Consider the following 25,406-nt stretch of genomic DNA (forward strand, 5'->3'; position numbering starts at 1 on the left):
TAGAATACGAATGGCGGGAACTCTTTGCAAAGTGCATTTCTGTGCTGCAAAGAAGAAATGCACACTGCAAAGAAAGCTACAAATTGGCAGGAATTCTTTTACACTGGGGCTTTCCTCTGCAGCAGAAAACTCCACCGTGCAAAGAAGCTGCAAATCAGCGGGAACATAATTCAGTGGTGCCAAAGCACACACAAAACAAAAATCACAACTTTGGGTTGTGACACAGTTGTCTGCTGTGGCTCTGATCTGGAAAAGCGTTTTTACCAGAAATGAGATAAATCACACTTCAGCTTCAGCGAGTTGGGAACCTGGATTTAGAGCTTGATTTTACTCCTCGAATCGATTTTTATTCCTCCTTGTCACAGGGTACCCCGCAAAAATTTGAAATGACCCCGCCCTAAGGGCAGTTTGCCATGTCTTGATGTTAATAGATATATATATTGCAGGAGGATGCCCTGATCCTATTATAATGACTGCCCAACTTGAGGTTGTGGCCTTATGGGCCAATCACATGGCTCTGTACCTTCCCTATACCATGTCCCATGCCTCGCAGATGACATCCTTACTGATGTTCAGCCAATTGCTGAAGCAGCCCTTCACTGGGCCTTCAGACCCCTGGGCCTCTCTCAGCCCCACTCTGCACCTTCAGACCCCTCGGCCTTTCTCAGCCCCACTCAGGTTGCCAGGCCTCTCGGTCTCATGCAACCACTCCCTGGGCTACCAGGCTCCTCGGTCTCTCTCTTGGCCCCTCTCTGGGATGCTGCCCCTTCTGGTCCCTTGTCCTGGACCCATCTTGTTCTCCCGTTTTCCAAATGCTCTCCAGGCCCTCAGGCCCCCTCTCACTGGGCCTCACTATGTAGCTCAGCCCCACTTGCTGGGCCTCTCCCCAGGCCTCTGGACCCATGTGGTCCTGGTCTACTCTGGCCCACTACTGGGCCTCTGGCCCCACAGTGGTCCACCGCATCTTCCTTGCCAAGTGCTTTTCTGTTGGGGTGTGCTCCCCTAGCCCTCTCCCTCTGTCGGGTAACCCACAAGGCAGTGGGAGCTGAGGCTTTCCAGTGCTCCATGCTTGCCTTTCCCTGGAGTGGTCCATGCATGGCATTGCATGGAGGCTGCCCCACCACAGGCAACCCCACCATGCTAAACAGCTCCAGTAGGGTGCAGTTTCAGATCTTACCCAGGACCAGTCTTCAGGCCTACCTGATTTTACACGTTCCTCTCTGGGCTCCCCCTAGATGTCCTACATCCTTCCTTGGCTGCTAACCACCAGGCCCCTTAGCCCCAGCTCCGTCTTCACTCTGAGTCCTCCATCTTTGGCCTCCAGCTCTCTCTCGGACCCCTGTCCTTGATCCCTCCTCCTCCAACAACCTAGTACCAGCCGTTGTCATCATGGGCTGACCCCTCCCTATTGGTTGTGCCCCCCCTCCCCGGGACCTATGGCGTCTTCTAGGCCCTGGCCCTGCCTCCAGGCCAATCGAGACTCCCGGCTCCCAGTTCTGGCAGTCTCTCACGGTGTCTAAGCCCAGCCCTCCTCCAATCAGGGATCTCCCTTGCAATTGGTGACTCCCTTGATTGGGCCTAGCCTCGCCTGCCAGCCCCTGGCTCAACTGACTCTCCAATTAGCCCTGACCCCCACCTGCCGGTGGCTCAGCAAGCTGCCTGACCTCTTGAAGTGGCAGGTGTACCAAGTGCCCTGCCACACACTTGCTTTCTGTAAAAGAAACTTTTAAACATTTGAAGCTAGAACAATCTAATGCACAAAAAGCAGGTGTACACACACACAATAGAGCTGGCTGACATTTTTAAGATTAAAGATAGAATATGCTGGAAAATGCCATTTGGTCAGCCCCGATCTATTCAGAAACTTGGGTTAAACTTGCTGATTGACTGGAAAAAATATGGGAGGGAGGGGGGAACAGGTGGCTAGAGTCACAAAATTGCTGAAGAAAGAGGTAGCCATAGCTAAGGCTTAGCTCAGACACCTGGGATGTGGGTACCTGGAATCCCTTTCTTCCCCTTCACCTCCATGCCTACTTCTTCAAAACAAGAACCCTAACTATTAGGTTGCAAAGTATTCTCAGGGGCCACATGAGCCCTTCCACTTTGTACGACTAATCAAATATTCACTAGAGCAAGAATCCACCCGAAGATGAGTGTCCTAACCTCCCAGGCTAGTTAACTATTTCATGCAAAATGGAACAGCTTTAACTTAAGAAGTATATACAGATGCCCTCACTTCCCTTTCAGAATACCCGAGACTGGTGGCTAGGACATTGGCCTGAGAAGGGGAAGACCAAGTGCAACTCCCTCTCCTGAATCTACAAAAGGATTCATACCAAGATGTCCCTCCTCTTGGGTATTCTAACCACTGTGCTAGCATGCATTTTGAAATGGTCCCTGTAACAGGGAGCCAGGGGTCCCTGTAACTTTAAGGGAGAAGCTGCAGCAGCAATGTCCCCAGGTGGAGGAAGGCTTTGTAGTATGGGCTAGCTACAGGGGAGTAGGTGGCCAGGGACCCATAGGTGGCAAGTGCCTGTTGTGGAGCTAGCTGCCTAGCAGTAGGACTGTAGCACAGAGCCCTGGTAAGGCAGCAAGAGCACTGGCCATAAGCTGCTCTGGAGCCTGCGGGGTCACACCTGTGGCCAGTCAGGGGAGGAGCCAGGTGATAGAAACCTGGGCCCCTAAGACAGAGAGACAGTGTAACCCTAAATTTGGCAGGGAGAGGAGCTCCTGCCAGCTCAGGCTGCTGAGGGGTGGGAACTGCAGGTGTGCCAGGCACTCCCAGGACAGAGAGCGCCAGAGAATGGGGAGGTGGCTTGGTAGCAGCATAACCCAGAGGGAGAGACTTTGAGTTTACAGAGAAGCTGCTTGTGGTTTTTTGTTCTAGTTCAATATCAGAGGTCTGGATGTGGCTTTAGGGGCTGAGGGGCAGGCCAGGTTTTGAGCCCTGCCAGGCAGGGGTGCAAGACTGAAGCAGGCTGAGGCCGAGAGGGCCAGAACCTGAACCCAGAGGGGTTGGCAGGGGTGGCCTGAGGCTGAGAGGGCCAAAACCTGAGCCCAGAGGGGTTGGCAGGGGTGGCCTGAGGCTGAGAGGGCCAAAACCTAAGACCAGAGGGAACGATAAAGATGGCCTGAGGCCGAGGGTGCCAGAGCCTGAGCCTGAGCCCAGAGGGGATGACAGGGCAGCCTGGGGTCTGTGAGAGGCTAAGGGTGAAAGGCCAGGCCAGGGCTTCCAGCCTACAGCCAGAGTAACCTGTAAACTAAGGCTAAGGAGGTTGAAGCCTACAAAGAAGTAACTGGCAACAAAGTGACATCTATGAGGCATGGACATGACTGTAGGGTGGAAAGAGGCCATGGATAGCCCTTAATCATCCCAGAGGCAGTGATGGGGCTTGAAGAACAGGACTGGGGTCAGCTAGGTATGGCAGCGAGGGGTGGGCGGTGGTGGGGGGGATGGGATGGGACGGGACAGGACGGGACAATGACCCACTGACCAAAGCAGGGTAGGACTGACTCAGGGACCCTGGGCCAGTCTCCCTTCTTCAACAGGAAATAACGCTATCAAGGTGTAGCAGGTGAGAGAAAAAGGGAGGGTGTCCAGAGGAGGCAGAGGGTGGCAGGAACCACATGATCACTGGAGGGCATCACAGCTGCCCTGGGGCCTGATTCTGTCACAATCCCCTTCCCCAGGCACTAGTATTGGTATTGTGCCACTTGGCATGTAATATTTACAGAGCTGTTTGAAGAAAGAAAAATGAATGTGCAGACACACATAACTGAACCACTCCCAAATGTCAGTGTTTGAGAGCTGGTTCCCAACTGCGTGAAGAGCTGTGGCTCTGACACGAGCAGGATGGGAGTAAGCATCCGGTCTAGTGTGCCCCGCAGTGGGGGTGAGTGCTTGTACCCATGCTTCTGGGGGGTGACCTGTGACTGGGGCTGTTGTCATGTTCCTGCTGTCCCTTGTTTTCTAAATGTGAGTTCAGGAACTTCGGTAGCCTGCAGTTGATTGAAGTCTGCAGTGTGCTTGCCTGACAGGGGGCTAGAGGGCATGATGAGGAGTTGCAGCTGCTTAAGGAGTGAGAAGCAAGGAGTGCAGTCGCTAGAAAGAAAGATTTATGGACCAAGCAGTTCGAGGTTGCTCAGTGATAGAAACTGCCAACAAAAAGGGGGGGAAAGCAGGTAGTAGAGTTTTGGCTGCATACCAGAGTGGCCAGCTGCAGCACTGTGAGCAGCAGGGGTGAGAGGCAATGCAGCGTGGGATGCCTGGAGAACTGACCAGACCCATGTCACAGAACACTTGGTGTCCACACATAACGCTGAATCAGTTCAAAACAGTATTTGACTTTCCAAGTACACTTTTGAACTGTTTCAGAAAGATTTGAACTGATTTAACAGGTTTGCTTGGCTGTCTGCCACAGGTTTAAACCATGTTTAAACCATTCTAGGCGGTATGTGTGTCCATACCCTGAATCTCTAGCCTGCTGGTTAGGACCTCTTCAGGTAGGGCACACTGGTTTCAACCTCTGCTCTAGTGAATATTTGTTATTGCTGAGTTGAACAACGGCAACCTCCCCCCCAACCCACCAATAGCCTGGTGGTTAAGGTGTTCTCATGGGAAACGTGGGTTTAAATCCCATCAGGCAAAAGAGGGACTCAAACTTGGAATCACCACATCTTGGGTAAGGTCTCAGCCTAGAGCAACTTGGGGAAATGGGAATTTGTTGACGTTGTTCTTACAAGTATCTGAAGAGGAAATGTTTTGGGTCAAATGGGACATTTCGCTGACTGTGACATTGCTGATTTTTTGTTCTGGGGGGTTAAAATATTAAACACTTGATGTCTGTTACAGTTGGAACCATTTCTTCTTTCTTTACTTTTTTTTAAAAATGCTGCCAAATCATAGCATCAATTATTTGCACAGCTCTAACACATGGGATCCAGCCTAGTTTCTATGTTAATTATACATCCCTCTAAAATTTTAATCTGGGCTTTAACTCACTTCTGAGTTCATAACCATCTGCATAGTGTTGCAAGTTATCTTTCAGGGGTAGGACAGGCTATTTGCATTGCCTCTGTAGAGGTTTGGGCTGTTATTTTGGAAACTAAGACAGGGAGTGTTTAAATGGGCAGATAGGAAGGAGTTGTTGGACTATCAGCTCCCTGAGACAACTGAAGAGAACAAGACATCACAGAGTTAACATTAATCTCAAAAGAGTTTGAGTTATTGTATTTTCTTGTGTGGCAGGCTTACCGATAGCTGCTTGGCGTGTCCGGGCTTGGAGAATCTTCATTGTGACTGGTGGAGCCATTCCACCAATCAGGCGAATGCTGGGGAGGAGCTTGCCCCGCCCCTACCCGGTCAAGACAGAGAACCTGGACCTGGTTGAAGCCTGCACCTTGCTTCAACCTGATTGGTCCATTTGCAATCTGGGTGCAGAGTCCTCGAAGGGTATATGAAGAGCAGTGTGCTTGGCACAGGGGGGCTGCATCGAGGGACAGAGAAGAGGATGGGCAAAAAGAAGAGCTGGCAAGAGCCGGCCAGCGGGGCAGAGCTCTTGCCCTGAAGACCTCTTCACTGGATGGGAGGGGCAACCGGCCACGTCCCTAGCCCGCCGCTGAGGAATGTGGTATCAGTGCAGGCAGCACTGCATGGAGGGGCCAGGAGGGACCAGGACCCTGGGAGCCACTCAAGGCGGCTCAGGTCTGCAACCCCTGGTGTGCGGCCTGGAATGCAGTGCGCAGGCTGACGCATGGAGCAGGACCCTGAGAGCCGCTCGAGGTGGCTCGGGTTTACAACCCCTGGCTCAGGACCAGGCAGTCAGTGCCAACAGCATGGCACAGAATGGTCCGAGCAGAATCAGGACCTTGGGAGCCACTTGCGACGGCTCAGGTCTGGCACAGAACCAGCAGCCCGGTGCAGACAATGCTGCACGGAGGGCTCAGGAGCAGACCAAGCCCCAGTGTTGCATGAGGCGGCCTGGGCCTCCAACCCTTAGCAGAAGGCAAAGCCTGGGAGCACATGATGGTGCTCAAGGCTCCAAACGGGCCAGCAGCTCAGAAGGAGTCAAAAGCCCAGGAGGCTCCTGCAAGCGAGGAGCAAAAGGCCTGAGGGGCCAAGGACCATTCACTCTGGACCCTGGAGTCATGAGCTGCTGGGGAAAGGGGTTCCCACAGGGGAGAGGAAATTCCTTCTGGTTATTAAGTGGCTCCTGGAGGGGAGGTCCCAGGGGGAGAGGGGCCCCCTCTGAGTTTATAGGCTTCATTAGGGCTGGAGGAAGGGTCAAGAGGCATTAGGGTTTTCCCCTCCCACTAGTCACTGGAGTGCAGCCCATGCCTTAGGAACAGCCCGGGCTTTGGGGACTTTTGAAGAGTCAAGTTTATTTTTGATGTTTTTGTACCTTATATTTTGTGAGAGAGCGCCTCATATTTTGTAACACTGAATCTTGTATTTTGTGTATTTTTATAATTGTATATTGGTAGTTTAATAGTGTAGAGTATGCTTAGCCGGGGCTCTGCTGAGACCCCTTCCTTGATACTTACCAGTGCTTACCTGTACTTACCTGTTGCTTACCTGTTTCAGAAAAACTGCTTACCCATGCATTGTTCAATGCTTCTTGAGGTGGTGTAATCTTTCAGCCTTCATTTGTGGGATATAATGTTATATGACAATTGTATATCTGTGTATATATGTTTCTCAATATCAATTTCTTTAGATTGTGTATATATTAATAAATCTGTAGGTAGTTAAGCATTCCTTGTTCGATTTGGAGAGGGGAGCACATATGTGGGTGCACCCCAGTTACGCTTGATTCCAAGGCAAGGTTTTTTCCCCCCATTTAACATATGGGGGGAGCCCTTTGTCAAGGCAATGGGAGGAGAGGGGGAGCTCTGTCCCTGACACTTCATGGGGCTCTCATGTACAATAACTCAGTTGCGTCAAACCCTCAATGTAGATATGCTTTGCTTTTAACTTTTAACTTCAACTGAGTTACTTCACACTGAAAGCAGCAGAAGGGTAGAATTTGATCATGTCTTTCATTATTTTGAACCATCTTCAAAGCAGATTTGTAGACACTTTCTGGTGTTTGCTATGCACCACCTTTGGTGCCTGAGCTGCAGAAAATGAGTCTGCTACTATTGCCAGGTAAGCAATAAGGGCCCTTCAACTCAAGTTGTAGAGGCTTGTGCTGGAGATGGCATCTCAGTTGTGCTGCCCCAGCTATAGTCTGTCACACAAGAATGGAAAATGAATCTAAAACGCTACCAATTTAGAATGATGCCCTTTTATGTCCACTTGGCAGTGGTGGAACTGACCACAATTATATGCTGAGTAACAATGAACTGGGACCATGAAAGGTGGGATGCAATGAGAAGCCAGAGACGAGGTTGATTTTGTGAGGTTTACAGGCTGTGATCCATCCTTCTGCGTGAGGGTAGGAATCCCTCCTCTTCAAGCAGTTCACATGGAGAAAACGTGTGAGTTGAACGTGGGGGCATTTTTTTTCCCTCCTGTGAGATTTTACCTGCAGGAGGCAAGCTCTCCTACAGAGGGAAGTTGGTTTTCAGGCTAAAATACCATTCTTATTCACAAGGTGAAACCAACAGGGCTTTCTGCTCTGATCCTTCCAGTCCAGTCAGAATAGTAGCACAACAGAAATGGACTGGGCAAAATGTAGCATAAAGGAAGACTTAACACAGCTTATGAACCTTTATTACCTCCTATTCATGCACACACACATAAATATGCACACCTATACGCATATAAATTAGTAAATCCTAAATTAACAGGACAAAGATCCTTTTGACAGGTATGCTGGCTTCAGATCCCATCATGCTGAAAGCCACTATCAACGTCTTCTCTGTAAGACCAAGGAGTTCTACAGTCAAGAGGCTGCTGAATAGAGCTACTGCCCGTAATCCACTATTCAGAGAATCCAGAGATGAGACAATGACTAAAGGTAAAAATCTGAATCCTTTTGAATTTTAAAAGGCAGAACAGCCTCTGTTTTAGATCCCTGGGTCTACACCTGTCCTGGGTTACTTTTTTTAACTTTGGGTCATAAAGAAAGAACAAGACAAATACAGAAAATTAACAGAGATAACTTATTTCCCAGTTTGGACACAGATGCAGCCAAATTTTTGCAAGAAGAGCCTGTGAGATTTTGGCACCAAAATCAGTAGCCTTGAAGCAGAAATCCCAAGGCTGGAGCTAATGCAAAGCCAAACATCATCTCCTAGGCTCGTCCCTAATGAAAACCAATTCCCACTAACACATGTAAAAATTCAATTCAAGTCCTGCCTAGTTATATTTGCTACACCGGCCTTCTTTCCCTTGTTCTCTTGGGAAAATATGATGTTTAGTCCTCCTTCAAAGGCCCTGTTGTGAATACAAACACTCTCTAACCCTGTATGCCCCTTAGCCTGTTTCTGGGCTGCACACTCAACACGCCTGCATTATGCACTGACAGGGGAAATCATTGTTGCATGTTATGCTTAAATATCAATTATAGTAAAGAAACCATGACGAGCCCTTGTGTCTGCATCAGCTTTTACCTTGCTTTCTTAAGGCAGACTGTGTATAAATGCTAAAGCTGGGCATTAAGCAGGGGACTGCTTAGGTGTTGGCTGAATTCTTTGTAACTGGATCGAGTGGTTGAAAGAACCAGTAGGCTGCCACCTGGTGGAAGAAAAACCAATGAATGCTGGAAAAAGCCATTTAAAAGGCTTGAAAGAAATTATTACCTGCAAATTCAAATGTTACCACCCTAAGCAGGGGGTACTTTGCCCTGGTTAAATAAGGTCATTTATGTAGGTGGTTGAATATAGATTAAGCATGAAGGGACAAGTACAAGGCCACAAAGAGTTGAAGGAAAACTCAAGAGCCTGCAGCAGCTATACCTCTGCTTAGAATATATCTATGTCCTTTTGCTAACACTGTTAGAAAAGGCTTCCTGGAAATTTTAACTAGTACACTTATTAGATACTAATGGATGTGGCTGGATGGGAGTGAAAATACAATCACTGTCTAGAGCCTACAATATATATATTTGATTAAGCTTTTACAAGTATTTTTCTTCAAGAGTCTGGGGGGAGGGACAAAATCCACCCATGTGTGAGTGATTCATTGTGTCCCTGTCACCATGTTAAATCAAATTAAACTCTGTGAAAAAGAAAATTGCATTTTTACAGCAGTGCCTGTTAATGCTACTGTAATTAGGGCTCCATTATAGACCTACACATAAGAGGTTTCAAAACACAACTGTGTAAATTCTCTCTGAATAAAAATTTGGCAGACAGTTTGTCCATTTTGAAAAGGCTGAGAACAAACACAAATGTCAGATGCCTCATGTTAGAGGAGCTTTGGGCATGAAAATTATATACCTGAGCCATTTAAATGGAAAGGTCAAATTTAGCCGTGGTGTAAGCTGCAGTTCCTTCTGACTTCCTTGTGAGCTGTACACACTCATGTTATTTTACAGATGGATTCTGGCATCATTTAATGCTAGTTTTCAGTATGCCGGAGGGAGTATATGGTGCATTTAAAAGAAATAAAGTGTGCACTCCCAGGAGTGGTCTACAATAGAGAAATTAAACTGTCTAAACCCCCTAGAACATTTGTGGAATGATTTATGTCCACACACACACAAGTGCCCCATTTAGTTTACAAATGGTCTAATGACTACTTAGAACAGACTGTGTTTCAACAGGTTTAATAATGGCTGGTAAAAGCTGACCTAGTCCAATCTGAAAAAAACTTCAGTGCCATTATGGATCCAGATAAATTGAAAAGGTCCAACTGGCCCTTCAGTCCTCTCCACAGGCAGAAGGAGGGCAAGGTGGTGCTTTAGAGAGGTTCAGAGAGGCATGAGACTCTCTGAACCTACTTAGGTTGTGGCACGTATGTTGAAGAAGATTGTTGCCTACCAAAACTCATGCCTTTCTGAATCTCTCTAAGTTTCATTCACATGACAGGCAGATTGTTTCTTCAGGGCTGTGACAGATGATCACTTGAATAATCCCTGTACTGACAATCCTTACAAATGTTCATTGACACAATAGACTGTAACAGTTTCAAAAGATTTACGGATATATGGTTTACAGAGTCACTGATACGTGAATTAAGCACTGACTGACTGAAACTAACTCTTCAAAAGGAGTCATTATGATCTCTATAGAAATATAGTGATTTCAATGACAACATCTTCAATGAAACTTCAGAAACACTTATTAAAAAAAATGCAGAAATGTATATTTAAATAATGCCAGTGATCGGCCTTTGAACCATGAGACTGGAATTCTCCATTCATGGATTCTTAGCTATCTGTGGGACTTAACAACAGGAATGGACACTTTGGCTGCATCTGGACACACCTTTTTGGTAAGTGGTACCACAGTGCTGAGCCTGGTGCAGCTCCACTGGTGATGCCTAAGTGATGTACTGGTAAGGATGCAGGTCGCTGGTGACACTGGAGCTCTCACCCTGGTGTGCATGACACAAGATTAAAGCACAGACAGAGCCTGGTCTTCATCATATTCCTTTTGTTGCTGAAGGTTAACAAAGAGGATTTCCACAAAAGAGCTGTACAGAGTACACTTCTACTCTAACATCCTCATTGTCCTCCTCTGGATCGACCTTTCTAAATCCTTCCTGCCTTCACATCATAGTCTCCCTTATCTGTACTGTTCTCCTATGCTGTCTCTTGACACTCTGCATTCTGCAAGCACTTCTATGCACAAGTACCTTTACTCACAAAAGTAGTTCCATTGAAATTAATGGGTCGATATTACTTGGATGAGTATAGGGACTCACAGCTCTAAGTGTCTGCAGGGTTCAGCCCACCCACTGTGAAAGGATGTGGGGAAGATAAGAGCAGTCTCACCTGATTCTGAAAAGTGCCCTGAAGTCTTGCAATGCAGGATCACAGGATGAATCACTAATGTACAATGTTGCCCATCCCCCAAACAGGCCTTGTATATAGTTGGAAAAACTGAATCAGGCCAAAGATGGCAACTGGGAAGTTCCCAACAAAGTAATTTTTAAAGCCCTGCTGATTTCTCTGCAAACCGCTGGACATTGAACACTGATGAGCAGCTTGAAGCAGTGCTGGCTAGTCTAAGACAGGTATACTAGCAACCAGGAGATCATGATTCTAGTCCTGTTTCTACTACCCATACAATGTGGGCATATTTATGCCAGCTTAAATTTACTGTGCACAGTAAGTGGGAATAGGCTGGTGTCTACATGCTCAGGCATTAAAGTGCATTAACACTGTGTGTGAACTGACTTGGGACTAAAGTTAGTCCCAAGTCAGTCAGTCCACACACCCAGTGTTACTGAGCAGTAAGGTGTCTACATGTCCGTTACTACGCGGTAACTAATCAGGCATAAATTTGATGCCTACATGATACAGGTATCAAATTTACACTCAAGTCAGTGTAAGTCGCCATATTTACTGTGCAGTACAGGTGTGCACATGTAGATGCAACTGGTGTGACCACTTAAGCTCTCCAGGCCTCAGTATCTCCCTCCATAAAAAGAGGGTAGTGATCCTCACTTCTTACAAGCATATCCAGATCACCAGATGAAAAAAATGAGATGTATATACAACTAATGGCAGAGTCTGATTGCTTTAAATACCAACATGATAGGTGTAAACAACAAGGAGACACTTAGGATTTAGCTAATCAGTTGTTTTACTTAGATAGAAAAGACCTCATAAAATTAAAAATATAGAACCAATCTAAAAGTCTCATAATATAAGAACCAAGTAGTGATAAAGAACCAAGATGCCAGTGGCATGTTTTCAAAACATCAGAGAGCTGGAACATTTGGTATATATTAAGGTATCGGAAGATCCTGCAGACAACTCTATTTTACCTCTGGAATGTTCCCATAATGTTGCACTTACAGCTCTTAATTTTCAGACTCTGAGTGACACATCTGCAACAGCAGACATCTAACTGCAGTGACACGCACAGCAGGCAAGTTGCCTTGGCTGCACGAGTTGTGGCTTTTAGCAGCTTAATTTAAATAACAGAATAGAATAGGTTTGCCTACATTACTGCACTCACGCTCTGTACCCTCCCTGCTTTGCAGGCTGCTGGCTGTGGCAAAGTAATCATCAGACTGTGGTTGCCTCTACAAAATAACTCCTTAGTGCTAAGGGAAGTGTACAGAGTCCAGACAATTGGCCTGATTATCCTTCCACAGATACGGATGTAAATCAGGAGTAACCCACTGAAGTCAGAGGAGTCACACAAGGGAAAGCAAGGTCAGAATCATGGCCACTCTTTCTACCAGGTCAAGGGCAGATCGCTGAGGGAAAGGCCATAATTTTAAAAAGTGGCAGTCTCCTTAATGCGCAGCATGTGTGTGCTTTTAGATCCGTTTCAGCAATTATTCAGATGGATGTAATGAAGGGCACTTTACACAGTAGGATACCAGCTCCCTTTGAAAATGTGCAAACAGTGATATTTAAATTTCTAGGATGGTAGATGAGGAAGGGTCATGGACCACAACACAGGACTTGCCGACATGATCAACCAATTAATGGTCTATCAGCAGCAAAACTTGAACAGCTAATTTTTTGCCAGCGCATGAAAAGCAATTATAGTCCATTTAATCATCAGCAAGATACTAGCTAAAAACAAACATATGAAATGGCTCTGCACAGTGCATGAGAATCACAGAAAATTAGGGTAGGAAGGGACCTCAGGAGGTCAGCTAGTCCACCTCCCTGCTCAAAGCAGGACCAACCCCAACTATATCATCCCAGCCAAAGCTTTGTCTAGCTGGGTCTTAAAACCTCCAAGGATAGAGCTTCTACCACCTCCAAGGGTAACCTGTTCCAGTGTTTTACTACTTTTCTAGTGATACTTTTTTTTCCTAATATCTAACCTAAACTTCCCTTGCTGCAACTTGAAATGACTGCCCCTTTTTCTATTGTCTGCCACCACTGAGAACTGTTTAGCTCCTTCCTCTTTCAAACCCTGCCTCAGGTAGTTGAAAGTTGGGGGGCCCAAAACTGAACACAGTACTCCAGATGTGGCCTTGCCAGTGCTGAATAGAGGGGAATAATCACTTCCCTTGACCTGCTGGCAACACTCCTACCAATGCAGCCCAGTATGCCATTAGCCTTCTTGGTAACAAGGGCACACTTAGCTCATATTCAGCTTCTTGTCCACTGTAACCCCCAGGTCCTTTTCTGCAGAGCTGCTGCCCAGCCAGTCAGCCCCCAGCCTGTACTGGTGCATGGGATTGTTCCATCCTAAGTGCAGGACTCTGCACTTGTCCTTGTTGAACCTCATGAGATTTCTTTTAGCCCAATCCTCCAATTTGTCCCGGTCACTCTGAATCCTAGCCCTACCCTCCAGTATATCTACTACTCCCCACAGCTTGATGTCATCTGCAGACTTGCTGATGGTGCACTCTATGCCATCTTCCAGGTTGTTGATGAAGACATTGAACAAAACTGGCCCCAGGACTGACCCCTGGTGCAATCCACTTGATACAGGCTGCCACCTAGACATTGAGCCATTGATTACTTCTCACTGAGCCCAACGCTCCAGCCAGTTTTCTATCTACCCCACAGTCCACTCATCCAGCCCATACTTTCTTAGCTTGCCTGTGAGAATGTTGTGGGAGACCATATCAAAAGCCTTGCTAAAATTAAGGTATATCACATCCACTGGTCTCCCCGCATCCACAGAGACAGTCACCTTGTCATAGAAGGCAATCAGGTTGGTCAGGCATGACTTGCCTCTGGTCAATCATAGATTTCATAGATTTTTAGGGTTGGAAGGGACCTCAGTAGATCATACTGAGGTCGCTTCTGACCCTAAATATCTATGAAATCTATGATTTACCAGAGGCAAGTCATGCCTGATCAACCTGATCCATGCTATGAATCCATGCTGACTGTTCCTAATCACCTTTTTCTCCTCCAAACGTTTAGAAATGGATTCCTAGAGGATCTGCTCCATGATTTTTCCAGGGACTGAGGTGAGGCTGACTGGTCTGTAGTTCCCTGAATCCTCTTTTTTCCCTTTCTTAAATATGGGCACTATGTTTGCCCTTTTCTAATCAATTGGGATCTCTCCTGATTACCATGAGTTTTCAAAGATGATGGTCAGTGGCTTTGCAATCTCATCAGCCAACTCCCTCAGCACCCTCGGGTGCATCCCACCTGGCCCCATGGACCTGTACACGTCCAGCTTTTTTAAGTAATCCCTAACCTGTTCTTTCACCACTGTTGGCTGCTCACCACCCCCCCAAACTGTGCTGCCTGGTGCGGTAGTCTGGGAGCTGACCTTACCTGCGAAGACTGAGGTGAAAAAGGCATTGAGCACGTCAGCCTTTTCTGTATCCTCTGTCACAAGGTTGCCTCCCCCATTCAGTAAGGGATCCACACTTTCCCTGACTCTTCTTTTGCTATGGACATACTTGTAGAAACCCTTCTTATTACCCTTCACATCCCTCGCTAGCTGCAACTCCAATTATACTTTGGCCTTCCTGCCTTCCTGTAAATAAGGAGCTAGATCAGTGCTGCCAGCAAGGGAGGTGACTCAGACCTGGCAGATTGAGGGTGCCTATGTGTCCACACCATATGCAAGGTTTTGTCACATGTTCACACTGTCACAGCAAGGGGGTGTTCCTATTTATTCAGTTATTTCAAAGGATTTGGCAACAAAGAACAGTAATTGGAGAATTTTTGTTTGTATCATTAGAATTTTCAGACTTCTTTTTCCAAGAAAAATAGGTTTGAAAAACTAAATAACCCACGTGGCTAGTACAGGACATGCTACTAAACCCTATTAGTTCAACAGCTTTAAGTTAACAGGCCCCTAGCTAAAGGCTGCAATGGAACATCTTCTGAGACCATATGTCACTGCTTTGGAGGTGTTTAAGAAGAGCCTGTCTGAGCACCTGTCTGGGATGGTTTAGGTGTGATCTCCTGTATCTGTGCAGGAGGTTGCACTGGATGAGCCTTGAAGTCTCTTCAAAACCAATTATTCTAGGATTCAGCCATGCTCCCACTCTCCATTTTCATTAAAATCACCCAGGTTTTGTGTTGGGGAGGTGCGAACTGATCATTTCTTTACCTGTCTGGAAACTGAAAACATTCTCTTTGTTCGGGTTCCTGTTGACTGGGGGACTCGGATAGAAAGGAGCACTTTAAGTGTAAGGTTTTTCATATAGATAATCAATCCTAATATATACATGCAAACCAAGCCAGGCCACCCACAAACCCCAAGCCTAAGTGTGCTCCCAGGCAACCTGGTGCCTGCTGGCCAGGAGCACAGAAGTACTGAAATGCAAGAACCTCTCACTTTTATGCTAGACTCATTAAGCCAGGTTGTCTCCTGCTACTAAAGGACTTCAGCACTGGAGTTCACAGGCCATGTTGGCTGCCCAGCTGAGAACCAGAGAGAGTGCAGACAGCTAACTGGAAGCCCAGATCACAGTTGGATTAAGTTTCTCACTACCCATAGCTACACACTAGTTCAGGCTCCCACAATGCTTTAAGGGGAATGGTGACCACAAGCTTCAAAGGCCACAAAGACCAGAATGGAGCCCAGAACTCATGTGAGTTTCAGGGAAATGCTCACAGTGGCTGACTTCCCATTCCAGGAAGCAGGGTTGAATGGGTTTATATTTCAAGGCTTGTCCCACAACAGAAATGATTAGAGACTCGCTTTTAGGCAGTGGAAAACAGAGATGGATTGATCTGTAGCCACCAGTTCCCTGAACCCCTGAGGCTGGCTCTGTGAGAAAGACTAAAGTGCAAGCTACTCAACATTGTTAGGAAGCAGTTCTGATAAAGTCCAGAGTGAATTGCACTGTTGCACAGTCTTGAAACTCTTCCCCACTTTCCAGTTATAGCAGACACTATGCTTAGACTAATAAGATCTAGTGGTCCTTGAGTGCCAAGATCTAAGACAGGTCTGCCATCAGGACAGCCCTGTTCCCAGGCACATGGGTAACCCAGGCTTTTATAGAGCAATAGGGGAGTGCACAGGGATGGTGCTCCCAGACCTTCGCATTATACTGGAAGTATAAACATTTTTAATATGTCAAAAAAGGGGGAAAACACCCTTGAAAATGACGGGCTACTTCAAGAAGTATTTCAGCCCTTGGCTCATAGAAACTACCAAGGAGCATCTCTGCGAGAACAGAGGGAAAGCTTTGAAGCTGGCCAACAAAAGACATTTAAGAAGGTAATCTACAGCAATAAAACTGCTTCTGTGTGCTTCAAAATTATAATCTGCCTGTGCTGTGGATTGGTCTTCAGGAAATAAAGAGATATTTACATCCATATTTTGTTGTTGTTGCTGTTGCTGCCGCTGTTCCAAAGCAATGCAGCTTCTGATACTCATTTACTACAACTTCCCTCTCCCCTTGCCCAATCATGTAACAACTCTGTCACACCCAGCCTGGTACGGACCATCTGAGCTGCTTTCCTTTTTCAGTGCCTCCCCCTCACCACGGTATTTCCTTGTCACACAATGTCCTCACACTCTGCTGGGATACAACTTCTAAATGTCTCCACTGGATCTTCAAGTCAGATCCTTCTGGGAAAAGGAACTCTTCAAACACAGGCTCCCTCTTTGCCTTTGCCACTCTGCCAATAATGGCATTTGGGGTTCACTAGACAAAGTGAAGAACTAAGAAGAAAAATGTCATTTTAAATGGACCCAAACATTTTGTCCAACCTCAAACAAAAGACTAGGTTGGGGGGGGGGGGGGGTGTTTTTTTTTCCCCCTTGAAACCTTTCATCCCCTCCTCTTCTTAATTTTTATTTTACTGTTTTTAAAGTGTAAGTTAATTTCAAAGCAAAAATGTTGCTTTGAAATGTTTCAAAAGTCCTAAATAAACCCTTTTTGACTTAGCCACAGTCAGGGCAGGATGAGTCAGGGCACTGAACTCAGCTCAATGCTTAGCACTGTCCTGGACTTTGCCCAGTCTTATTTATGCAGTAGCAGAACACCTCAGACCGTCACTCATACCACATACGCCAGCTTCTCCTGCAAGAAGTTAATGCGACTTTGAACACCTGGGTCCACTGGACCTCCCCTTTCATGGGTTTGATGAGAGCCAAAGAGAGTCACTCGCGACCCTCATCCCAGTCTGAAAAGAGGGTGGGGAGATGGTAGGTGCTCGGGGCAATTACCCCTGTTGCCACCCCCTGGTTATGCCCTGGAATGCCACCATCCCTGCCTTCCTGAAAAGATGGAGGACTACCACCTCTCCCCCTTTTTTGGGAAGTCAGGAGATGTGTCAGTCAATGAACTATTTGTGTTATACAATCACAATGACATCTGATCCTCTGAATGATGGTCACAGATTTATAGGATAAGTTGGAACCCACATCAGCAGGACACAGGACCTAGAGAGTGTGTGGAAGAAATCCTGAGTTCAGTGCCAATTAAATCACTGACATGATCTATGGATTTGGCCAAGTCCCTTTGGGTATTCTGCTTCATTTCCCCCATTTATACAAAGAATACCATAGGGAATTTGCTGTCATTAAAATCTACCCTGATGGCAGAGTGCCCTCTGCCAAAGTACCCTTTCTCATTATGTGGGGAGTCATTAAGAGAACTCCAACACAAGACTCCATCGTATGGAAGAGGTGGATTTGAACAAAGCTGCCCTGTCTCCATGGGAACTACACAGTGCAGCTTTGGAGTGATTTTCTTTCCTTTTTCTGTGTTTGGAACCTGGAGGCTCTGCTTGCTGGGTGGCTTCAGACAGAACCTCTGCATTTTGCCAGCCACACGTCAAGCAAACCCAGAGGTGCAGCAAAGAGGCAGTGCTTGTGTGGCACATGCTGCCATTGAAGCCAATGCAAACAGTGATCCCATTTTTCTGTCCTCTGTCAGATGCCATGACGCCACTGGGCCAGACCCTCTGCAAGTGTAAAATCAACAAACTGGGGGAATCCAATTCATGCCAGCTCACACCAACTGAAAAGCTGGTCCAGAAACTTCAATTTGAATCAGATTACACTGCCCTGCAGAGGGCAAGCATGGAATCGCAGGATCTGCAGCCTGCCATGGTGAATACAGGTTGCTGGCAATCCTGGGACCTGGCAGGCAAGGAAAGAGGCTGCAAAGAAACGTGATGCTGACAGGCATGTTCTGTACCGGTAGCAGCCCACACACTCAGATCTACTGCACTCCCACTGGACATGCTCGTGAAGTCAAACCTGCTCTCTGAGGCATGGGAAGAGGAAGTGTGCAGAAGCAGAGATACTAGGAAGAGGCAGCTGCTTAGACCGTGTAGTGGTTGTACAGCAGCTGTAAGAAAGCACCAGACTCTTGCAGTACCCTGAGAACAAGCCCGACAGTATTTCTGACCAAACTGGTGTCAGTCCCGCTGGCTAGTAGTAGGGGATGTAGCACTGAGTGACAGTAGGATTTGACCTAGGGGCTTCAAGAAGAGTCTTGCCTTAATCAGTAGTTACACAATCTGGATTACCTTGGTCATTTGCAGGTGCCACAAGTGGGAATAGCAGAAACAGAAGCTGGTTTTCCAGAGGCAGGGGAATTTCTCTGACAGATGCCAAGACCTTTTTAACTGATGCTTAGAACCAATGAAAAACAGAACGTGGAACTGTATTGCTCCATTTCATTCACATGTTGCATACCATGCCCAAGCATGAGAGTAATCCCTCTGTGTGTGCCCACATAGCACAATGCAATGCCCTGCAAAGATACCTGAGTTAGCTCAGGTATGAGAAATCATGTAGCTGTGTTAGCACTGGGCACTTCCCAGGCTACTTTGTTTTTCAGGAGCTAAACTGCTTCTAGTACCTGAGGATGATTACATGATTACATGTTACACTTAGACCATACTAAGGGCACATAAAAGGCAAACATCCAAACATTAAAGCTCTTTAATTCATGCTAAATGCCTTCTGAGCATCTTAAAGTTGCACCACTTCAGGCAAGAGTTAACTCTGAGCCATGCCACCTAGCTTATGTTCGGTCTGCTCCACAGAAATAAAATTTGCAGTCCTCCAGCATTCCAAGATGCACTGCTCCCAGTGTCCTCCCCACTACAGCAGGGATAGAGCCCAAGATGTCCTGGGCCCTAGCCATGCCCCTGCTCAGCAGCTCTCCAGTGGCAAGAGAGCTGTGCAGGCAAGAGACAGCATTAACCTTTAACATGTCACTGCTTGCAGCATGTTCTAACATGGTTTAACACTCCACAATTTCAGTATGATCTAAATGTAATGTGTAACCTCACTCTATTAGCTAGCTAATATAATGCTAATACAGGTACCTGGCATTGTATTGAGCCATCCAGAAGTACCATGAGTTGTGCTCTCACCACTCTTTCACTCTAAGCTAAGTAAAATCATGCTTTACATTTCCCAATCCTGTCCTCCAGAGACGACAGAGGCAATAAGTACATAGGGAAATCTTTCCAAACACAGATATTCAGTAAAAATGTTAAAAGACCTATGAATGATAAAAGACAAAAAAACACAAATGTCAGCCAGACAGGTCAGCAAACAAAGGCCATGTGATTTTTGGCTGCATATGCTGATCAGATCATTGATATGGGAGGGAGCCATCTCTCTGAAATGTTCTCTTACATCCACCTCTTAATACTATACAGCATTTTTCAGTCATATGACTCAAATTGGTTTAAAGAGCTTTGTAGGCATTACCAACCCCATTTTAAACAGGGGAAAATTAAAGTTCAAAGCTCAGTGTGTTGGTGGGCACAAAGAATATGCTTTTACAGGGACATTTGCTAGCTGGGTGGACGTGTGTGACCCAGAGGGCAGAGGCGGAGTCATTAGGCAGGTGTGATCCGATCAGAGGATATAGCCTGGAGAAGGGAAGAATTGGGAGCATGAATCTTCTGAATGCCAGTTCGCCCAAGCTGCTACCACAGCACTGCTGCAGCTGAAATATCTTGGTCTCTGATTCTGGTAGAAAATATGGAGAATTTTCTGGAGGAACAAAAACCATTTCTACATTCACCACAGTTACTCTCTTTATGGAATTATGTATTTTTACAAAGCTCTTTGCAAAAGACGTGTTTGCGAGCAATGTTTCCTAAACTTATAAGAGGATTAATCTGGTGTCAAATGAAAAAAACCATCATGAGTAAAAACCGTTACTCTTCTATCTGGCTGGCGTCGGGTGTTCAGAAACACAAACAAATCCCAGAGCGCAACACCTTCAATCAGCCCTTCCTCTTGGCTGGGTAGGTCTCTTGGACGTGTCAACACATTGTCACCTAATGCAACTTACATTGCAGACTTGGATGGATCCAAGTGTTTATCTCCTGTCAACAACTATGGGCAAAAGAAGACGAGACCATAATGAAACAAGTAAAGAGGTGTTATGTGCTGATCTCACGCAATAGCCCTGGAAGGTCTGTGTGACAGGGGAACCTGCTGCAAGTGATAATTAGAGTTAAGCAGCCATTGTTTGCTACTTGACCGATTTTCTTGTAGGGCCTGGATCATTTTCTCCTGACAAATCCTAGCTTGAAAACTTTGTTCAGCTGGGAAGGAAAGTCGCCAACATCCAGCCACTTCACTGCTGGCTACAAACACACATCAGAGTCCTGGCTCAGAAGGGCAATTTCCCTTGCACTTGCCACGAAGCCCGACCCCACCAACCTGCTCCTGTTCCAGATGCTCCAAGCCAGGACTGGGGCACTGAAGCCACCACGCACAGGGCACCCCCTGTCACTCTCAAGCATGGTGGAGACAGAGCCCCTGAGAGCCCCAGCAGGGTAGGCTCCCAGTACAGCTTCACTGCTTCACATCTAGGATTGGTGTGACTGATCACATCCACGCCCTGCGCGCAAGCCACAGTAGCCCCATGGGAGACACGGCTGCTGTGAGAGGAGGGGGGAAGTGTCAGTGCCATCAACAGCCAGGCAGTTAACACTCCCTACAGCCGCTGCTGTTGCTGTCACCACCAGGATGGGGCAGCACGGAATTCAGTGGTCCTTACACTTGACCTGACACTGACACTCACTCCTTCCCCCTCCTCAAGTGTCACCCTGGCTGCAACATGTTGCTCCAAACCCCCATCCCCTTCCCAAGTGCTGTTCTGACTCTCATCACTGGTGCCACCTTTAACTAGATGCCCAAAGCTCATGTCCTGGTCACCCACCACTAGTTACACTGAAGAGGTTTGGCATATGCAGAGTGGGTGGTTAGGGACCCCTTCCCAGCAGCGTATTCAAGGGCTCCACAGAAACTGAAAGTCTATATCCATTGAGCATCTTCCCATTGATGTCAACAGGCTTCAAAGCAGGCTTATGCAAGAAGGAGCCATAGTTATGTAGTGGTAGTTCTGGGATATGTTGTAGCTGTGATTGTCCAGGAAAAATGTGAGAAACAAGGATTTTTGTGGGTGATATCTTTTATGGGACCCACCTTATAGTTGGGAGGGTAGGGATACAGACAAGCTTGTGGATACCAAGTATCTTTCCTCAGGCCTGCCAGGACCAACTTTATAGTTGGTCCAATAAAAGATATGACCCACAAAAAACCTTGCCTTTCCCACTGGTACGTAGACATTTTAGTGACAAAAAGATGTCAGTGCTTCTGGCCCTGGCATGCCCTGCAGCCCCAAGAGAGCAGGGTCAGGATCTATGCTGTCCTCTGAGTCATCAGCAGAATTGGTCACTAAATCTCAGTTACAAGGTCCGTAAGTGATACCCTCGCCAACCCCACTGGAGATATGGGTGTAAGTGAAGACTTGATGTGAAGGCCAGGAATAAGTGAGAACAGCCCATGGCTGGCTGAGCCTTGCACGCTAGCGATGGTGTGTGAGTTGGGACAGATGCCCCCTGAGCTGCAGTTCCAAGGGTGAACTTGCTTTTAGAGAAAAAAAAAATCAATCTATTTGTAAATTGAACATATCTGATCTGGAGTCAGACACCATCACCATGGAAACCCACAAGGCCATCTCTATAGTCACTTTCCACGGCAGAGCTGTGCTTCTTAGGGGTGAAAACCTTTCAGAAAATCACAAGTGTTTAAAAGGCTGGAAACTGGGAGTTGGGGTTACACTCGGAAAATGCAGCTCCGGTATGGGAAGGCACGCACAGAGCTTCCGCTCTGCTTTTGGTCGCTGCAGAACCTCAATGCTATCAAGTTTCCTGGGTGCTTAGGGGCATTAGGTTCGGTGACATTAATTGGTTGGAAGGACATGGTGCCTCTATCTGTCTTCTCGTTTATTACAACATTAATCCACCAATTGCCATGGCATCTGTACATCAACAATACATGGAAAGAGACTCCTCTACCCCTGCATGAGGCCACTTGATAATACCTTTGACTGAGAAGCTCAAAAATCACACATAAGGCAAGGCAGAAATATTGATCAAAATTCTCCTGTTCTGTTTGTAACTACACCCAAAGGCCAGAAAGAAAATTGCTGCTGCTTCTATTGCATAGCAGGTAAATTAGCAGCGCTTCTTCCAGAACAAGCGCTTTTCAGGAACATGTGTTTTTAACATACAAGATCTCAGGGCAGAATGACAATTGTTGAGCAGATTGTTGGTACGTGCTTAACAGAGCATGAAAAAGCCACTGAAGCCTTGATTATAGCTGGGGTTTCCATTGATGCCACTTGACTGGCTGGTGTACACCAGTGGCTAGATCTGAGATAATCCCAGTTGTATAGTCACAGTACACGTACACCTTTCCCTGCAGGCTTCCTTCTCTAATAGCTCTGGTTTACCAGAAGTGCTTTCAGTGGGACTGTGAGACTCAAAGGCAACCACATCCCCAGGCATTGCAAGCCTGCTAATCCAGCTTCATCCAAATGGACTGAAGCCAGATGAGCAGGTTTTGCTTCTTCCTGCTGGAAAGGCCACACAAAGGTCTCAGAGCCAAGTGGTGGATCAAACACGTCAGTACCATTAGTGCATGGTGACACAAATACTTATAAAGAATGTTGGGGGAGGAATATGCACATGTTCCCCGGCTAGGAAGTTATGATCATCTCACAACAAGATACCTGAGATGTAAATGCAAGTGTAGTTTCATGCCTGCTTGTGTGTTCACAGTTACAGTTACATGCACCTTAGGTAATACAAATGCCTATAAAGATGCTTGCCTTCCCATTAGCACATGCTGGACATGCCATCCTTCCCCTCACGCTAAATGGCTTTCTTTTATTTAAATCTGGCTTTGACGAGAGTAAAAGCAACTAAAACAGACTGATCTGGCCATCTAGTCTGGCCTCCTCCGGTACAGAAGCATTCCTTAATGATTTGCCTAGTTTAGCTTTCAGTGCCCCAAGCAATGAAGCTCCATTACTTCCCTATTGACACGGTACCAGTTGTTCAGCTTTTTAGTTTTTCCCTTGCCAAATTTTATCACAGTTAGTTCTAATTTTACACTCTATACCCCCTACCCACCATCCCAAGGAACTCCTCTTTCCCAGATATGAAGGCCCTTGCTAAGCCTGTTTACATTTTTAGAGCAAGTCCCACACATTTTAAACATACCTTGTATACTTAGTTGAACTGTCTTGTTCATCCCTTTTCCAACATGCTGTATCTGGCTCATCAGCTCCCTCCCCAAAGCCTCTGTGGAAAAATGAAGGGGTAAATGAATGCCTGCTGACACAGGCCCAGGGGGAGTTTTCTACAGAGCTGTGGGACCTTGACAGAGCATGTAACACCAGCCACCACTCCTGTTTTACCTTAGGAGTTCCCAAGGCCCTGTTTTAGCCTGTGGGGGCCAACCTTTTTGGTAGGGGTGCCACAAATTAGTCCCAAACCCTCCCTGAGGGCCCCTCAAATCCCCTTTCCTTGCCTGGTCTGCTGGTCTGCTTTCTGCTCCTTGCCCTATCTGCCACTGTGCTGTCTATCCCCTCCCTGATCTGCCGCACGTCACACATAGAGTCTGCACATGCCACCGGTTGGCCACGCCTTATTTAAACCATGGTAATAGAAGCTGTGGACAGATGTACATTTTAAACTGTTTTAAAAGAGGAATGTGGACTGGAGCACGTATCAGTGTAACTATTTTGCCTGTCCACTCCCAGACTAGTCTACATCCCCTGGCAGACATTACACTTATGCTGTGATTGACCAGTTAATCACATCATAAGTTGTTACCTGCCACACATTAAAGCAATTAATGGTTTGATAAAACAAGAAATAAACAACAAAGTTATTACACAAAAAATGTTCAAACACTTTGTGGCTGGTTCCTATCATGCCATTAATTAGTAGCCAGGCTAAGTCTCCTAGCTGCAAGGTGTGTCTCCCAGCTGATCCAGAGCTCCCAGCCATGGGGGTGCACCCTGAGCCCCTGGGCTGACAGCCCCATCAGCTTATCCAGGTTCATAGTGGTGGGAGTACATGGGCAAGTAGCAAATCAGCTGGGGGATCCCAGCCACAGGAGCACATGGTGCACCCCTGCCACTGGGAGCCTGGATTAGCAGACAGGACTCCAAGCTGCAGAAGCTTACTACTTGCCAGTGCAGGGGGAGCCTGGGATCATTATCCCCCTGATGCTCCCCCTGCACTGGCAATAAGGTGTGATGGGATCTGATGTGGGATTCCCACAACCCCCACATGTGCATGGCAGGAAGTGTGATTGGGGGGATCCTGCATCAGATCCCATCTTGCCTTTACCCGCACATGCCAGGGGCCTAAGTGAGCTAAACTTCTGCAATGTTAAACCTGAACAAAATAGGCTTAATGTAACAGTTTGGCTCCATTGTTATCAGTAGAGGAGTGGGTAGATGGAAAGGTATTTGGAGACATTTAAGACACTGGGTTGCAGTTGTGCAAACAAAATAATAACAAAAATAGTGGCAGTTTCAAACAAGATTTGCTTCGAGATGCCAGCCAACCCTAAACCTGGCAGGTGAAGGCACACTTAAGCCAAAGCTACAGGAAAATGGGCTAACATCTTTTTGATCACTTCACTTGGACTGTCTATCCATGAGGGAAACAGAGCAGTGTCTTTCGCCCTGTGTTGGCATAAAGCAGTAACAATGCTACATAATGACATCGGGACACAGCTCTGGAAGAGGCCTCCTGACCTATGGGGCCCGGTCCCCTGCACTCCCAGGCAGCCCCCTTACCCAAAGACTCTGAAAATGTCCATTCTAAGCCCACAACACAGCTACAGAGCACAACACCAGGGAGCGCCAAGAACTACATTATGACTTGCCACAGATAAAAACAGTCAGTTCCCAGGCCCTGCCCCTGCCCCTGCCCCTGCCCCTGCCCCTGGAAGGGGGCTTTGTGCCTGGCTGCAATATGCTCAGAAGATATTAGGGAATACTCCACTAAAGAAGGCAACTCCCTATCGCCTCCAAGGCCATGCCAGTTGATCGTGGGGAACAATTCCTACATCATCTAGGGGCAGAGGGAAGTTTTGCTGTGTTCCTGCTG

At 46.9% G+C, this 25,406-nt stretch overlaps 1 long non-coding RNA gene across 1 annotated transcript in view; it reads left to right on the forward strand.

Annotated features, from left to right (window-relative positions):
- The window catches only part of LOC112549299, a 12,005-nt gene extending 5,973 nt beyond the window's left edge, over window positions 1–6,032 (forward strand). The window contains exon 3 of the long non-coding RNA XR_003092679.1: window positions 5,249–6,032. This is a non-coding gene — a long non-coding RNA (uncharacterized LOC112549299). The remainder of the gene's footprint in view (window positions 1–5,248) is intronic.
- Window positions 6,033–25,406: the final 19,374 nt, after the last annotated feature.

The sequence above is a fragment of the Alligator sinensis genome, unplaced genomic scaffold (genome assembly GCF_000455745.1).
Source record: "Alligator sinensis unplaced genomic scaffold, ASM45574v1 scaffold85_1, whole genome shotgun sequence".
Lineage (NCBI taxonomy): Eukaryota > Metazoa > Chordata > Crocodylia > Alligatoridae > Alligator > Alligator sinensis.